The following is a 6,539-nucleotide window of genomic DNA, read 5'->3' on the forward strand; positions in this document are numbered from 1 at the left end:
CATTCTCCATATCCTCACCATCCAACCTCACTGCACACTCTGTGACTTCATTCCTCTCAAACACCATAACTTTACTTTTGTTTACATTAACTTTCAGCTTCCTCCTCCTACACACTGTCCCAAATTCATTCACCAAACCTTGCAACTCCCATTCATCTTCACTCAACAATACTGTATATATATATACGGTATATATCCACAATCCATAGGTGAAAATTAAATGGCTTAAAAGGACTGCTCTCAAGGCTTGCCCTGTTCCATTTGGCAAATAGCCATCACAGGCAAAGTTTTAACTCTAACAAATTTCAGAGGTTTCACATAAAGTCAGATTTTGCGTAATATATATGAAATTTTGACTGTGCAGTTATTTGCGTAGACTACTAAAGTTTTATCAAAGACCGTATGTTTCTTTTACTAGATTTGTTTTACTGGTTTTAAAATAAATGTCTGCAAATGCAGTGTTAAGTTGCCCATTGTCGAGATTTACAGCTTTCAGACTGCGTGTGGTCTATGCATCACGCTTTCAAATCTTTTAAACTGGAGATCAGCCAAGAATAATCATCACTATCGTTTCAGTGAGAACAGTTTTAGACTTAAACAAGTTAGAGCTTCAGTCACAAGCTTTTGTGTTTTTGAGAGCGCTCTTTTTAATACTGAGCGTGCGATAAAGATGTCAGAAACTCTGAGTTCCCTATCGATGTGGCTGGTTGGAAAGGCAGAGAGAGAAATTACATGCAATGGACTTTCCACAAAATTACATGGCTTAAAAACTTTATTGTATTGTCATCATGTAGAAAACAACATTGTCAGAGAGAGTACCAAATTAGCTGTCAGGGCTGCCATAATGAACTGGGAGAAAGCCAGAATACCAGTACAAAGGAATGACAGCCGAGCTAAAGCTGTCAAAAATATATGATGAGTATTGTCTATTCCAAAATGCCCGTGTACGAAAACCTGAAAATCAGAGGTTAAAAGGAACAAATGTTTCTTGATGAACTCCACAGTCTTTATGACATACCCAGGGAATATGCTCTTCAAAGCATGAGAAATGAAGAGGATAAAATTCTCCTTACGGCGCAGCGTGAAGACATGTCTAGCTGCAGCATGAGTTCTGTTCATAAAACTTAGGCAGAAAAGGGAAAACGAAAGCAAATCAGAACTGAGCAAGAAAAAGAAAGAAAAAATCAGCAATTTACTTCTAAAGAAAGGAATGATACAGGAAATCTGAGTGACAGTAGTGAAGGAAGTGAAGATTCAGAATCAGATGACCCCTGCGTACCAGATGGACCAACAGAGCCCAAGAAATCTAGAACGAGCCTTAATACAGTTGTGACACCACATGTTGCATCAACATTAGACAGTATTAATCTCTCTGATCGTAAGGCAATGTCTGTTACCAGTGCTGTAGCAGGTGCTCTGGGTTATCATGTTACTGATCTGTCATTATCAAGAAGTGGTATACGTCGTGATCGGATTAAAAATCAGGAAATGAGAGCCTCAAGAGAGAGATCATCCACAGATTGACTCTGCCCCTTCTACTGCACTGGGATGGGAAGCTCTTACCTGATTTTTCAGGTATCAAATCTGAACAAGTGGACAGAGTGGCCATATTGGTAACAGGATTTGAAACAGGAAAAACCACATTGTATACCAAAGGTAAACCGCAATACTGGTGAGGAATGAGCCAAAGCCTGCACTGAGCTGCTAGAAGATTGGGGTTTGAAGTCACAAGTCAAAGGCTTCGTATTTGATACTATATGGCTTCAAATACAGGTTTACGGTCAGATGCTTGTAAGCTAATAGAGGCATCTCTTGGAATGTAACTTATATGGTTAGCCTGTCATCACCATATATTTAAAGAATTTATATCGGATGTGACTGAAGCCCTTGAAACTTCATCTGGTCCAGAAGTGAAACTATTTAATCGTTTTCAGAAATGCTGGGGCAAGGCCAGTCAAGAAGCTTTTCAGTCAGGAAATGATGATATGTTTAGTTCCACTCAAGAATCGCTGTGTAGGGAAATAACAGCATAATATACACATGCAATAAAAGAAGAGCATCCACGTGAAGTCTACAAGGAATTTCTGGAGCTGTATCTCATATACATGGGTATTTCACCAAATGAAGAATACAGATTTCCTGCTGCTGGTGCCATGCACCATGCTTGTTGGATGATGAAAGGAATATAGGCCTATGCTTTGAAAATACTGTTCTTTAGAGATAAGTTTAAGTTCACTGCTTGTGCATTAAAATGCTTACTGAAAGTTAGACTATTTGTCTCCCTGATATACGCTAGGTTCTAGCATGAAACTCCAACCTCACAAAAGACTCCCTTCTATGATTTGAGGTTGGTTAACATGCTTCAGTCGAACCCTGATGTCAATATTAGAGAGAAGGCCTTGAAAGCAACAGTTCTGGTATTTGCCTGAACACCTAGCATTAATGGCTGTTTGACAACCCTGTTAGCAATGAAACAAAGGCTGCAATGGTTGCAAACTTAAAGAGACCACCAAAACCAGACTGTGCACATCGCGTCCCAGGCATAGAATTTGACAATAGTCATCCACTAGAAGCATAAATTACACGCAGGTCATCGAAACTTCTTAACCTGGTAACTGTAGACAACAAAGAGTTAGAATTTCTAGAAAAAAAAAGACCCTGCTACTTGCCTGGCAGATGACATTTATCTTGCCATACAGAAAAAAATATGTGGAGTACAAGTAGTGAATGATTGCGCAGAAAGAGGCATCAATTTCATTGGGTCTTACAACAGTACACTGACAAAAAATTAAGACCAGAAGCAGTTTCTGTTACATTCAGTCAGAATTCATAGGAAAATGTACCCATCTTCTAATAAATCTGCAGTTTTACTGCAGTAAGGTTCTTACACCTTTCATTTAAAACTTACCGAAACCTTTTGAATTTAATTGTATAATAAGTAAAAAATGTTGTATGTGCATACCAAGTAAGCACTTATTCAGTATATTATACAATCATTACATAATACCTAGGGACAATGAACTCAATTATTTATACGTTATGTTTTATATAGATGAAGTTGACAATAATTTGTTAATAATGAAGTGACATTTATACATTTTTGTTTTATACGGTGTTAAAAGTTGTTAAAAAAGCATTAACATATTTGGTGTGAACAGTGTTAGAAGTTTTTCGAATTTTGTTCACTTTCCACTGAGTATTCAAAAAAAAAAAAAAAAAAAAAAAAAAAAAACTTTTATGCAGCCTCTAAATATTGTTCAGATCTGATAAAATTTCTAGCAGAAACATGTCCGTAGTAACAAAGGCAGCCTTGTGGATAGGGGAAGACCTTGCAGATATACGACGTACCATCTACTGTAAGACGGCGCCGAATATGCTGAATAAGGTGACACAAAAATTACATCTCACCTAAAGCTATGTGGCAGGGAGGTGAGATTATTTGTCACAGTCCCCCCAGCCAAATAGTGAATGCTAGTGTTAATGATTACACAGGCGTTCCTGTTGGACCATCGTTTACTAAAGGTACAACTACACTGACTCCTGCTCTTACGGGCAATATACCACCTAAAGAGGGTAGGCACTGTGTCGGCAAATCAGAGATTGGAACATTAAACAAAATGAAATCCATGAAGATCTACATGTACAGTTTCAGAGGCCTTGCAGAAGGTTACAAACTTCATACCCAAATGACTGAATTAGAAAACATTGGTTGTGCTATTGTAGGTCTGAGTGAGAGCCACAGAAAATAAGAAAAATTATTTGAGGACCAAGACAACAACCACCTATTTTACTACAGAGGGAATCAAAATCACAGAGTTAGTGATGTAGAATTTCTAATTAACAGAAATCTTGCAGAGAACATTGCTAAATTCAGCAGTGTATCTGACAGAGTAACATCGACTGTAATTAGACTAGGCGAAAGATACACCCTGATAGTAATACAAGTATACAGTGTGAATGACTTCTCAAAGTTCAGATGAAGAAATGGAAACATTCTATGACGACATCTCCCGGATAATGGAAGAAGAAAAGACCATATATACTATACTACAGGGAGTAGACTGTAGCACCAGTCAAGCAGGGCAGTACTCCCAAGGTGGATGGAAAGCTGATGACAGGGAGAGCTGGAGCTCCCGTATCATTAGCCCCCGGGACTAGCTCCTGACCATCCCCCATAACTGAACTTTTTTCAGCATGTCAGTAACAAAGAGAGTAGGCCCGCGTGCTCTCCAGTACAAGTTTCTCTAACTGTCAACACCACAACACATGCACATTATACACTTCACATCCTACTAAAAATTTTACCCCTCCCCCCCAAAACAATGGTACCTAATAACCAAGCCTCCGAGTCCCCTTAGAAGGGGGGAACCAGCAAAGCCCCCATCATCAGCCCCTCTCCCGGTGACGACCCAGTGAGATGCCTGCAACAACTGTCTGACTCACTTTTTCATTTCTGCAACATTCGCGGCCTTTCCTCTAAAATTATCTCTGTTGAGCACCTCCAAACCTCACCTTCTCTTCCTAACTGAGACTCAGCTGTCTGAGGAAACTGATAGCAAATCCTTCTCTGTATTCTCCTACTTTTTCTATACACATTTCAAAGCCAAAGGTGGCTGTATTGTACTTGTACATAACAACATATCTTGCTCTCGTGTTCTTGAACTTGAATCTTCTGAATTCTCTACTCTCTGGCTTCGGCTTTCCTGTCATTCTCTGACCAAATATATCTGTGCTGTCTACTTGCCCCGTAATTCAACTGACTGTGAAAAATTCTTTGACTATCTTACTTCTGAGATGGAACACATCCTATCCCATTCTCCTTTCTTTGAAATCTCCTTACTAGGAGATTTCAATGTTCACCACCATCTTTGGCTCTCCTCTCCCTTCATTGATCCATCTGGTGAACAACCCTACATCTTTTCTTTACTTAATGACCTAGAGCAGTTTGTACAGCACCCTACCTGTATGCCTGACCTCCTTGGAGAAAGTTCCAACATACATGACCTTTTCCTTACGACTAATCCTTCTGCTTATGTTGTTAATATTTTCTCTCTGTTGGGCTCCTCCGATCAGAACCTTATCACCTCAACCTTTCCTACAGCACCAGCACAGCCTGCGGACCCTCCCTAGAAGCGTTTGTTGTGGCACTTTGGAGCTGCTGATTGGGAAGCCCCCAGGCAGTAGTATGATATTCCCTGTAATGATTACTGCTTCCATAGCCAAGAGCCATCTGAGTGTGGTATGCGCATTACAGACGTTCTTTCGGACATAGAAGCATATATTCCTTTTTCATATCGTTTGATTAATGCAAGATAACCTTGGTGTAATCACGCTTGATCTAATGCTGTCCACAACAAAGAGAAGGCCTACAAAAGGTACCAGAGCCATCCCACTTCTGACTTTCATCTCTTTTGTGTTTCTGCCCGGAATCATGCCAAGTCTGTTCTTCACCCTGCTAAATATAATTTCATTCATACTAAATGTTCTGAACTCTAGAACTCGATTTCTTCCCACTCCTTCTTGAACTCTGTCGAAAACCTTTCTTACAACTTTACCTCATCATCCTTCCCTCCTATTTTCCATTCTAATGACTCTGTAGCTACATCTTCTACTGATGAAGCAGAACTCTTCACTCAGACTTTCTCCTGGAATTTCACCTTACACGATTCCGGTGCTATTCCTCCATCACTTCCCTTCTCTGACTTCCTCATTGCTGGCATTAAAATTTCATCGATTGATGTATTTTCTGCCATCACTGGCCTCAATATTAACAAGGCATATGGGTCAGATGGGGTCCTTCCTGGTGTCCTCAAGAACTATGCTTCTGTTCTTACACCCTGCCTATGTAAACTCTTTTGCCTTTGTGTATCAACTTGCACCTTTCCTTCTTGTTGAAAGTTTGCTCTCATTTAGCCTGTTTCAAAGAAGGATGACTATTCCCATCCCTCTAACTATCACCCAATTGCTTTAACATCCTGTGTCTCAAAAGTTTTTGAGTTCATTCTTAAAAGAAAAAAAAAAAGCAGCTTTCCTATCACAACCTCCTTTCTGATTATCAGTTTGGGTTCCGTCTGAGATGCTGCACTGGGGATCTCACCTACCTTTCAAACTCCTGGTCATCCTCCTTTCGGGACTTTTGCGAAAGCTTTGCCATTGCACTTGACATCTCAAAGGCTTTCGATCGAGTCTGGCATAAATCTTTAATTTCCAAACTGCCCTCTTATGGTTTCTATCCTTCTATCTGTGCCTTCATCTCTTTTGCTTCCGTTCTGGTCCTTCTGTAACTGCTGTTGTATATGGCCACCATTCTTCTCCAATTGTTATCAATAGTGGTGTTCCTCAGGTCATTGTCGTATCACCAACTCTTTTCCTTTTATTCATGAATGACCTTCTAAGCTGTTCATCAAACCCTATCCACTCATACGCTGATGACTTGACCCTTCACCTTTCCATTCACCTCCAGCAGCGTCCATCTCAGCAGTTACTTCAGCAAATATGGGATGAGGCTATGGCACACCTAATGTCTGACTTGGCTCATG

The sequence above is a fragment of the Coenobita brevimanus genome, chromosome 51, assembly GCF_032717465.1.
Source record: "Coenobita brevimanus isolate Jiangsu-jjx chromosome 51, ASM3271746v2, whole genome shotgun sequence".
Lineage (NCBI taxonomy): Eukaryota > Metazoa > Arthropoda > Malacostraca > Decapoda > Coenobitidae > Coenobita > Coenobita brevimanus.